Raw genomic sequence first — 12,347 nt, forward strand, 5'->3', positions numbered from 1 at the left:
ATTCCTCACTCAAACTGCCCATAAGTAAGCAGGATGATGTCAAGTTCCTTCCTCAATGTCTTTTGAAATCTTTAACTACTTTTTACATTTACAGTCATCTTCGCTTGTAGTTAAAATTCTGCCTCATGTCTTTGCTATTTTGAAGACCTTGGCTTCAAACAAAATTAAAAGGAGTCTTTCTTCCTAATTTGAAGTTTGCAGTCACAGAGAAGTCACTGTCATGATTCTCTGAGGGCTCTCCAGTGATGCTTGACAGAAACATATAACGTTTCACGTGTAACATGTACATGTAATGTACAACAATGTAACATGTGTTTTTGTCCACAGATGATCAAATGTTAAACTAACCTGATTGACTTGTAATCAAATGCTTCTGGATAGTCAATGACTAGGATGTTTTTTTCAAATAAATGGAATATTTCTCTGGGTAGTAGTTGCCTTAGAACCATAAAAGAGAGGGATGGTGCCTCTCTGTAAAAATCTACTGGAGAGAAATGAAGGCTATTTGATAGCACAGCTGTGCCTGTCAGTGCCAACATCTGCCATCAGTTGCATATAGACCGGGAATCATGCTGTTTGACTGCTACTTTGTACCTTTAGCTATGAAGGTCACTGCAGCTCAGATTATTACTGCCACTGGTTACTCCCATTACAAATCCTTGGGAAGGATTATACAGGCAAATCACAGCCCAACATACAAACTGCCTCAGGAATTCACAGATGTGCTACTAATGAAGGTTTTCAAAATAGCGACCATTTCTCAAGAAGGTGTGGGGCTTCATATAGCAACACGATGGCTGTGCCTTTTCCAGTACTGAATCCAAATGCTCTGCCTACACAGGAACGGAAAGGCAATCCATTCTATGAGATAATTTTGTATTAGAAACATCATAACCCATGCTCATACTTAGTACACAGTGCCAGCATGTGACTAATTTGTTGTTTCCCAAATGACTGTTACTGGAGAGCTGACAGATAAAAGTGGATAAAATCCAAATTTAACAGAGAGCATTGGAGACTCAGTCTTCAACATGAAATCTTTAGATTTCAAATATGCTCCCAGGGTCTTTTCACATGTAAATCAAAGATTCATTACAGATTAAATATAAAAAGAACAAAGCACAAAGAAAATTTATAGCCCAGGAACAGGCCCTTCGGCCCTCCAAGCCTGAGTCGATCCAAATCCACTGATAAAACTGTCACCCAATTGCTAAGCATCTGTATCCTTCTGCTCCCCGCCTACTCATGCATCTGTCTAGACACATCTTAAATGAATCTACCGTGCCTGCCTCTACTACCTCTGCTGGCAATACATTCCAGGCACCTCCATCCCTCTGTGTAAAGTACTTGCTGCGTGTATCCCCCTTAAGCTTTTCAGCTCTCACTTTGAAAGTGTGACCTCTCATTATTGAATCCTTCACCCTGGGAAAAAGCGTATCTCTATCCACCCTGTCTATACCCTTCATGATTTTGTAAACCTCAATCAGGTACCCCCTCAATCTCCTCTTTTCTAATGACAAAAACTTAACCTACTCAACCTCTCTACATAGCTAGCACCTTTCATACCAGGCAACATCCTCATAAATCCTCTCTGCACCCTCTCCAAAGCATCCACATCCTTTTGGTAATGTGGTGACCAGAACTGTACACGGTATTCTAAATGCCAAACCAATGTCGTGTACAATTTTAACATGACCTGCCAGCTCTAATACTCAGTACCCCATCTGATGAAGGCAAGCATACCATTTGCCTTCTTGACCACTCTATCCACCTGTGCAGCAACCTTCAGGGGACAATGGACCTGAACTCCCAGATCTCTCTGCTCATCAACTTTTCCCAAGGCTCTTCGTTTAATGTATAATTTGTTCTAAAATTAGACTTTCAAAAATGCATCATGTCACATTTGCCTGGATTGAACTCCATCTGCCACTTCTCCGCCCAACTCTCCAGTCTATCTATATTCTTCTGTATTCTTGATAGTCCCCGATGCTTTCTGCTACTCCACCAATCTCAGTGCCATCTGCAAACCTGCGGTTCATACCAACAGTGCCCTCTTCCAGATCATTAATGTATATCACAACCAATAGTGGCCCAACATCGACCCCTGTGGAACACCACTGGTCACCTTTCTCCATTTTGAGAAACTCCCTTCAACTACTACTCTCTGTCTCCTGTTGCTCAACCAGTTCTTTACCCATCTAGCTGGAACACCCTGCACACCATGTGACTTCACTTTCTCCATTAGTTTACCATGGGAAACCTGATCAAATACCTTACTAAAGTCCATGTATGTGACATCTACAGCCCTTCCTTCATCTATCAACTTGGTCACTTCCTCAAAGAACTCTATTAAGTTGGTAAGGCATGATTTTCCCCACATAAAACCATGTTGCCTATCACTGAGAAACCCATTCTTTTCCAAATATAAATAGATTTTATCCCTCATTACCTTCTCCAGCAACTTCCCCACCACTGACATCAGGCTCACTGGTCTGTAGTTACCCGGAATTTCCCTACTACCCTTCTTGTACAGGGGGACATCATGAGCAACCCACCAGTCCTCCGGCACCTCACCTGTGTTTAAAGATGCTCTCTGTCAGGGCCCCAGCTATTTCCTCTCTCACCTCCCTCAGTAACCGAGGATAGATCCCATCCAGTCCTGGGGATTTTTACATCTTAATAACCTCTAGCCTACCCAACACATCTTCCCTACTTATGTCAACGTGATCCAGAATAATCAAACTTCTATCTCTAATTTCAACATTCATCATGTCCATGTCCTCAGTGAACACTTTGGAAATATGGAAAGGTAGAAAATGGAAGCAGGAGTAGGATGTTCATCCCTTTGAGCCTGCTTCACCACTTATTATGATTATGGCTGATCATCCAACTCAAAGCCTATTTGTGCTTTTCCCCGATTTCCTAAGATCCATTTCGCCCCAACTGTTATATCCAACACCTTCTTGAAATTAGAAAATGTTTTGCCTTCAACTGCTTTGAGCAATTGCAAATTCCACAAGCCCATCTGGATGAAGGAATTTCTCCTCATCACAGTCCTAAATTGTTTAGCCTGTATCCTTAGACAGTGAGCCCAGATGCTGGACTTCCCCATCATCAGGAATATCATCCCTGCAACTACCCTGTTAGAATTTTATCGACTTCCATGAGACCACCTCCTCCTTCTTCTGAACTCCAGTGAATATAGTCCTAACTGATTCTACTTCTCCTGATGAGCCCATTCTGCCATCCCAGGAATCAGTCCAGCAAACTTTCATTGTACTTCGTCGACAATGAGAACATCCTTCCTCAAATTAGGAGAACAAATCTGCATATGATATTTTAGGTGAGGTCTCACAAAGGTCCCTGTATATTGACAGTAGGATATCCCAGCTCCTGCACTATGAAAGCCAACATACCACAAGCTGTCTTCACTGCCTGCTCCACCTACATGCTTACCTTCAGTGAATAGTGGTGTGAAGACACCCAGGTCTCGTTGCACATTCTCCTCTCTAAATTTATAGTCATTCAAGTAATAATCTGTCTTCCCAAAGAGGATAATCTCACATTTTTCCACATTATACTGTGTCTGTCACACATCTGCACATTCATTCAACCTGTCCAAATCACACTGCAAATCAACATTTCTCCATCCTCCGACCCAGCTTTGTATCAATTGCAAATTTGGAGACTTTATCTCATCTAAATATATAATGTGAATATCTGGGATCCTAACACAGATCCCTGCAGTACCCCACTGGACACTGACTAGTATTCAGAGAAAGACTCGCTTATTCCTCTTTATTTCCTTTCTGTCATCTGGTTCTCTATCTATCTCAACACACTGCCCCAATCACACGAATCAATAGAACAAATCACACACTGTTTTAGAGGATATGAGGCTTATAAAGTTATGATATTCAATATATAGTAACATCCTGGAACCTTTAGCCTGTTCAACCATTCAATTAGATCACAGATAATCTGTTTTTCTAATCTGAAAAGCAACACTATCTTGTTTCCATATTGTATAATAACCATCTCTTACAAAAATCATGAACAGAAAGGACATTCTATGTGCTAATACTGCACCAATTTGGCCTGCAGTGTGGTCTACATCTTCCTTTATTAATCCGAACAGTACTGGTTTGGGAAATTTGAACATTATTCTTTCTCAAAGGAGAAGAAAACTTTGCAATTACTACCTATCAATGTATGTTGAACTGGATCAAAATAATAAAGCAGTTGATTAAACAATAATGAAACACATAAGATTTTTAGAACTCTTTACAAGATCGATATAGAGTGATTGTTTCCTCTTGAGGGAAACACTTGGGCCAGAAGTAAAAAATCTCAGAAGAAAGGGTCGCACATTTAAGACAGAGATGAGGAAGAATTTCTTCTCTGAGAGTTTAGCGAATCTTTACCCCACAGGACTGTAGAGGTTTTTTTTTTACTCAGTAAGGGAATCAAAAGTTATGAAGTAAAGGCAGGGAAATGGATTTGAGGATTATCAGACCAGCCAAGATCTCATTACATGGTGGATCAGACTTTATGGGCTGAATGGCCTACTTCTGCTCCTATGTCTTGTGGCCTTTGCAGAAAGACTCAGCATGCTGCCTGTCGCAGGTCAGGGGCAATAATTTTTAATAATGGCATTGGAAACATTATCTTTTGCGTGTGAAACCAGCAACTATGATACAGTGCATTGTGCCTTTCCTAGGGGAAAGTTAATAGCAGGGTTTGCAGTACAAGGCTTGTTAAGGATGGCAGCCAGAAGGTTATATAACATCAGAAGTCATCTAGTTGGTATTTATGTAATCCACATGTGTAATTTATTTTGACAGCAATGCTAAACAATTTTGATTCTCTGTGACTCAACCTTGTGTGCCTGGTCCTTATTTTCATGAAAATTGAACTGCGTTGGATATGCGTTTCTTAATATCATCTTGAGCAAATTGGTCCCATTATGCACTTCATCCTTTTTGTGGGATTGTTAATTAACTGGTCTCAATTTGTCTTAGGTCATTTTTGATATATTGTGTTTTTATTGCATGTTAGTCATCACCAAATACTGGTCCTTGATGGGTTCACTCCAGAATGTTTTACAGATATTCTAAGGTTGAGTTTTTTGCAACTGATGATTAGAATTGGAAACTCAGCACCTCATAAATAAGGGGGTGAGAGGTGTTGAGAGAGCATTGTGTGCAGGGTAGGTGAACCATGACTGACAAGCTTCAGGTTTGCATTGTAATCAGTCCTCCAGAGTGCCATTGGAGAGCAAGCTATTGAAAGCAAGGGTCAAACATGAGTAAAATACTACAGACGCTGTCAGTCTGAAATTTTCACAGCAAATGTTGGAAAGACTCAGCAGGTCTGACAGCATCTGTAAAGAGAGAGACACAGAGTTAACATTTTGAGTCGCATGGCTCTTCTTCAGAACTGAACAGGGCTGGAAAATTATGGTAGTTATGTTTTTGACAGAGGAGGAGCATGTGAAACAGATGCCAAATGTACCATATATCCCAAGCAAAAGACAAAGGGAATATTGATGGTAGGAAACGAGTAATCTCAATGTAGAATGAATGTTAATGATAACTTTGCACAGCTAGTAATAAGGTTGCAGGGCATCTTGTGGTGCGGTGGTAGTGTCCCTACCCTGAAACCAAGAGACCCTGGTTCAAGTCTCACCTACTTCAGAGGTGTGTCATACATCTCTGAAGAGGTTGATTAGAAAAAAAAGCAAAAATAATCAATAATGCTGGCTTTGCTGTGAGCTAACAAGACAAGGTTGGGGACCATGTGTGGAAGAGGTGTAATGAATGATAGTGTTCATGAAGTTGTTGAGAATTGGAAAATTCCTAAAAGCTGTAAAGTACCTAGTTGTGAAGTGAAGTATTTTTCCTCCAGTTCGTGTTTGGCATTATTGGAACACTGTTGAAACTTTATTGCTGGAACAGCACAGCAGGTCAGGCAGCATCCAGGGAACAGGAGATTCGACGTTTCGGGCACAGGCCCTTCTTCAGGAATGAGCAGAGAGTGTTCAGCAGGAGAAGATAAAAGGTAGGGAGGAGGGACTTGGAGGAGGGGCGTTGGAAATGTGATAGGTGGAAAGAGGTCAAGGTGAGGGTGATAGGTCGGAGTAGGATGGAGGCGGAGAGGTCAAGAAGAAGACTGCAGGTCAGGAAGGCGGTGCCGGGCTGGAGGGATTCGGCTGAGACAAGGTGGGGGGAGGGGGGATGAAGAAACTGGTGAAGTCCAAGTTCATCCCCTGTGGTTGGAGGGTTCCCAGTCGGAAGATAAGACGCTCCTCCTCCGACCGTCGCGTTGTTGTGGTTTGGCGGTGGATGAGTCCAATGACCTGCATATCCTCGGTGGAGTGGGAGGGGGAGTTGAAATGCTGTGCTACAGGGTGGTTGGGTTGGTTCGTCCGGGTGGCCCAGAGGTGCTCTCTGAATCGCTCCGCAAGTAGGCGGCCTGTCTCCCCAATATAGAGGAGGCCACACCGGCTGCAGCGGATGCAGTAGATGATATGGGTGGAGGTGCAGGTGAATCTGTGGCGGATATGGAAGTTTCCTTTGGGGCCTTGGAGAGAAGTGAGGGGGGAGGTGTGGGCGCAAGTGTTGCACCTCCTGCGGTTGCAAGGGAAGGTGCCGGGAGTGGAGGTTGGGTCGGTGGGGGGTGTGGATCTGACAAGGGAGTCGTGGAGGGAGTGGTCTCTACGGAAAGCTGATAGGGGAGGGGAGGGAAATATATCCTTGGTGCTGGGGTCTGTTTGGAGGTGGCGGAAGTGACGGCGGATGATGCGCTGTACATGGAGATTGGTGGGGTGGTAGGTGAGGACCAGTGGGGTTCTGTCCTGGTGGCGGTTGGAGGGGCGGGGCTCAAGGGCGGAGGAGCGGGAAGTGGAGGAGATGCGGTGGAGGGCACCGTCGACCACGTCGGGGGGGAAATTGCGGTCCTTGAAGAAGGAGGCCATCTGTGGTGTACGTATTTTGAACTGGTCCTCCTGGGAGCAGATGCGGCGGAGACGAAGGAATTGGGAGAATGGGATGGCGTTTTTACAGGGGGCAGGATGGGAGGAGGTGTAGTCCAGGTAGCTGTGGGAGTCGGTTGGTTTGTAGTAGATGTCCGTGTTGATTCGGTCGCCTGACATAGAAACAGAAAGGTCTAGGAAGGGGAGGGAGGAGTCCGAGACTGTCCAGGTGAATTTGAGGTCGGGGTGGAAGGTGTTAGTGTAGTGGATGAACTGTTCAACCTCCTCGTGGGAGCACGAGGTAGCGCCGATACAGTCATCTATGTAGCGAAGGAAAAGATGGGGGGTGGGGCCAGTGTAGTTGCGGAAGATGGATTGTTCCACATACCTTACGAAGAGGCAGGCATAGCTGGGGCCCATGCGGGTGCCCATGGCTACTCCTTTTGTTTGGAGAAAGTGGGAGGATTGGAAAGAAAAGTTGTTCAGGGTGAGGACCAGTTCGGTCAGTCGAAGGAGAGTGTCGGTGGAAGGGTACTGGGTGGTACGGCGGGAAAGGAAGAAGCGGAGTGCTTTGAGTCCTTCGTGATGGGGGATGGAGGTGTACAGGGACTGGATGTCCATGGTGAAGATGAGGCGTTGGGGACCGGGGAAGCGGAAATCCTGGAAGAGGTGGAACACTGTTGCAGACCTAGGAAGGAAATGTTAGCCAGGGAGCAGGAGAATAGACTGAAATGATGAGCAGTTGGAAAGTCGGGGTCATTTTTACAGACAGAGCAGCAGTGTTCCATGAAGCAGTCACACAGTCTGTATTTGGTCTCACCGACACAGCGAATACAAGAGACGAAATTGAATGAAGTCCAAGTAAATCATCACTTCACCTTGATGGTTCATCTGGGATTCTGGACAGTGAGAAGGTGAGAGATCAATGAGCAAGTATTACCCCTTTTGCTATTGCATGGGAAGTTGCCATTTTGAAGTAACAAAGTGTCAGGAGTGACAGCAGATTGTACCAGTGTGTTCAAGAGTGTATCATCTCTGTAGAATGCTGAGAAGTGAGGAGAGGAGAGGATGTGTTTGGTTGTGGCATTCTGCTGAAGGTGGCAGCAATACTGATCCTTTGAGGGTAAGCTTTTGGATAGAGAAATTGATGGGATTGGAAATGAGGACAAGAGAAATCCTTTTGTTGTTCTGGGAGGGAAAGAGGTGGTGACAGAAGTGCAGGCAATGGGTCAGAGATGACCGAGGGCTCTCTCAACAAAGAGTCAATTGGATCAGCACTCAGACATTAAACTGCATTTCTAGTGGTAAGTTTTAAGAAGGCTACAGCCAGAGAATTTTCTTTTTAAAATTGTGTGGATGGAAACACATTTTGTTTTGGACTTATAAAGGCAGGATAATATCCATTTTGCTCGTAAAAAAATCAGGAACGGTTGATAATCAAGGGAGTGAAGATTATTGAGGGAGGCAGGAGTATGAAGTAATTAGAACTTCCACAGTCTGGAAGAATGGGGGGAACATACTTGAGAGATTGAATGGCCAGACTCTGCTCCTAATTCACAGGAATAATCTCGTCTCACTGCGAACGGTCAGGAGACATTTTGAACATTTAAAAAGTTACAAAATCTCAGGAAGCAGTATAGAGAAGCAGTAGTGCAGTAAAACTGAATTTAAAAAATATTAAAGCAGCAAAATACATCAGCACAGCCATTTAACAGAACTTAAAGATTTATTGAAGAACTTAATCTGTTTTGTATTAATATTGCATTAAAAAGTACTGCAGGCAAAGAAACCACTACAACATTGAAATAGTATAGATCCAACCAAACTGTTCTAAACAGAATTTAAATCAGCATTATTGAATGCAAGAATACAACAGGAATGAAAAGCAGATTACGAGCAGTATTAAAATGTTATAGTTTTTAAAGATGTTTGCAGTAATAAAAATTAACGAGCAGATTGAAATGGTATAGGAGGAGAAATAAGACATGCACAAAGCTCCAACGTCAGAGATGGACTACTCAAAACACTTAATTGGACATCTTAGAGAAGACAGTCCCTAAGATACAGAATTGCCTCAAAATTAAACACAAGATATGAGGCTGAACAAATTAATACACTATTCTATTCAGTTGGTCCAATAACAATAATGTTATTAATCGTCTGTCCATTAAAGGGAATTACAGAATCTTGTCAGATGATTTATCGTTAACAGGAAGAAATCACAGGCTTTACAGGGCTGGTCATCCTCTATTTTCTGAAACAGATCAGTCAAGACCAATGACAAAGAAAGGAGCAGAAATCTTCCAGTAAATCAATGTGAAAAGGTTCAGTTCAACAGTCCAACAATTACAGAAGTTATCCGGTGTGATCACCAAATTGGGAGAGACAAGTTGAATATAATTCCATGGGAGACAGTCCAATATCTACAGATCGAGGACTCAGTCAAGAAGAAGAAATTACCTGCTCTAAGAACTCAGGATGCCTCGAGAAAGGGGGCCCTTCTTCCAATCAGAAGGTATTACCTCGTCTAGAAATTCAGCATGCTGCAAGGGAGCAACTGTATATTTCAATGGAACAGCTTTCTTCCATGATGGACATTCACAAGATTAAAGGTCTCCCAGAGATTGTTGTGATGCAACCACCTGATTTAGCAGGGAAGAGTCCCTCTGTGGAGAGAATTCAGGACCTTAAAGCTCCCAAAGATAAGAAAAAGGACAAACAGGTTTGCATGAAAGATGTTCAAAACTTGATAAAAGATCCTCCAGCAAAAAAAATCCCACATGTCAGAGTCAAAGTCAACAGTCCTCAGGAATAAGAGCTACCATTCGTTCAGTAAAATAAAAGCAAAATAATGCAGATGCTGGGAAAGTGCTGGAGCATCTGTGGTGAGGAAAATAGAGTCAATGTTTAGAATCCAGAATGACTCTTCTTTCTGAAGTCAGAGGCTTGGGTTGGGGAGGGGGATGTGGAAGTATGTAAATATGGTTGTTTTGTACATTAATGTATAATGGCTTCTATGGGAGGGAAAATGTAAATATAATATAAATAATGGTTCTGAAGGAGTTAATGTTCATGTTAAATTTGCTCCAATCTATCTGATACCATTCAGCCTTTTGTTTGAAGGAGTTGAGATCTGCAAGTGTCTCCACAAGGAGCAGGTGTCTTCTGCTAAGCTCTGATAGTTCTATATGGCTATGCGGAGAAGATTAACATAAAATGCTATCATTAACTATACTATCTTGTTACGTAAGAAAAGAATATCTTTTACTTCGACTCACCATTGAGCTTTCTTTTGGCACTGTTAATTTGACAGATCCAACACTCAGCACAGAGAAACCAAGATTGGTGGCAGTAACATAACTCACCAAGAATTCAGCACCCATTATCAAACTAGTGATGGGAACTGACAAAGACCAAATCTGCTGAGTTGACCCAAGAGTTGAAGCAACAAATAATAGGCAGAACAAAGAAACTCCATAGCCAATGGATCAGCAAAAGCTCTGTCAGCCTCACACATCCAGTGGGCATTGGCAATTAAACATTGAACAGATGGAGTACAGTCGACAATGATAGTGAGGTCCAGCAAATTAGGGCAAAAAAGCTGATTGAAATGTTTGGAACCAAAACAGAAACTGCTGGAAGAGCTTAGGCCGCATCCGTGGAGAGAATTCAAAGTTAACATTTCGGTTTGAGTTAATCTGCCTCAGAACTGATGGTAGCTCGGAAAATGGTACCTAACATCAGTTCTTAGAAAGGGTCACTTGACCCGAAAGGTTAACTCTGATTTCTCCCTATAGATGCTGCCAGACCTGCTGAGCTCTCCCAGTAATTTCTGTTTTTGTTTCTGATATACAGCATCTGCTGCTTTCCTGATTTTAACTGAAACACTTGAAACCATCATCAGCTAGTGGTGTTGATTTCAAGTTCTATCTCAGTCTTTGTCCAAGGTTCTCAACATCAAAGGGCAATTTCAGCTCATTTAGTTCACTTCATACGATACCAAGAAATGGATGAAGATACAAGGTACTGAAAATGGTGTGAGCCCTGACAACATGTGTCTGTGGTACAGAAGGTTTGCTCTCCAGAAGCATCCACACCCCCAGCAAATCATTCTGTTACTCCTACAATATTGGCATCTTCCAACAAATGAAGGATTTATCAGGTATGTCTTGGTTATAAAATATCAAGAAAAAGCCAAACCAGTTATTTCCCTCTCCCCCAATTAGTCTACTCTCAGTTGTCAGCTAACTGATGGAAATTGTCTTTGACAGTGCAAACGAGCAGCACTAACTCAGCAATAACCTGCTCAGCAATGCTTCGTTCAGGTTTCAGTAGGATCACTTGAGGAGATTGGTTGATGATTACACACTGTTCAGCACCATTTTCAAATCCACTGATAATCAAGCCGTCTGTACTTGCATTCAGTAACACCTGGAAATAAAACATCAGTCTTGGACTGATAAGGACCAAGAAACATTTGTGCCACACATGTCCCAGGCAATGACCACCTTCGCTTGATATGCAGCAGCATTATGAGATTCATACCAATACCCTGGGAGTTGCATTTACCAGAGTCCGACTCTTAGCGAAGAGAGTGGACATTCACCACCAACTAACTCAGCGCCTCCTGTCGACAATTCTCAAGATTCCTGCACCATCACGTCCCAACCTGTATCCACTAACACACGATGGAAAAGATGGTAAAACCAAGACTTCTAAGATACCCTCTGAGCCACACTGAATCTTAACTTGGAACTTTATCACTGCTCTTTTGCAAATCGTACAGTTAAAATTCTGGGACACCCTCCTGAACAAGATTTAGATTAGATTAGATTACATTACAGTGTGGAAACAGGCCCTTCGGCCCAACAAGTCCACACCGACCCGCCGAAGCGAAACCCACCCATACCCCTACATTTACCCCTTACCTAACACTATGGGCAATTTAGCATGGCCAATTCCCCTGACCCTGCACATCTTTTGGACTGTGGGAGGAAACCAGAGCACCCGGAGGAAACCCACGCAGACACGGGGAGAACGTGCAAACTCCACACAGTAGGTCGCCTGAGGCAGGAATTGAACCCGGGTCTCTGGCGCTGTGAGGCAGCAGTGCTAACCACTGTACCACCGTGCCGCCCATTTGAGTGTACCTATACCACATGGAGTGCAGAAATACAAGAACACAACTCATCACCATATTCTTGAGGGCAGTTATGAATGGGGAAATAAATGATGCTACCCTTGCCACTGATGCCAAAATTTCAGAAATGAATTTTAAAAAGTGAAACATTACGTATGTTTGTAGTAATTTTGCATTATGACAAAATAGTATTTCATCAATGAAAAAAAACCATAAAATGCAAAATAAATATTT

At 42.9% G+C, this 12,347-nt stretch overlaps 1 protein-coding gene across 17 annotated transcripts in view; it reads right to left on the reverse strand.

The window, feature by feature from the left end:
- Positions 1 to 12,347, reverse strand: part of LOC122557375 (teneurin-3) — a 2,678,940-nt gene that overhangs the window by 2,366,196 nt on the left and 300,397 nt on the right. The window lies entirely within an intron of this gene.

The sequence above is a fragment of the Chiloscyllium plagiosum genome, unplaced genomic scaffold, assembly GCF_037043375.1.
Source record: "Chiloscyllium plagiosum isolate Xiang-an unplaced genomic scaffold, Cpla_swu_hap1 HiC_scaffold_2, whole genome shotgun sequence".
NCBI classification, from domain to species: domain Eukaryota; kingdom Metazoa; phylum Chordata; class Chondrichthyes; order Orectolobiformes; family Hemiscylliidae; genus Chiloscyllium; species Chiloscyllium plagiosum.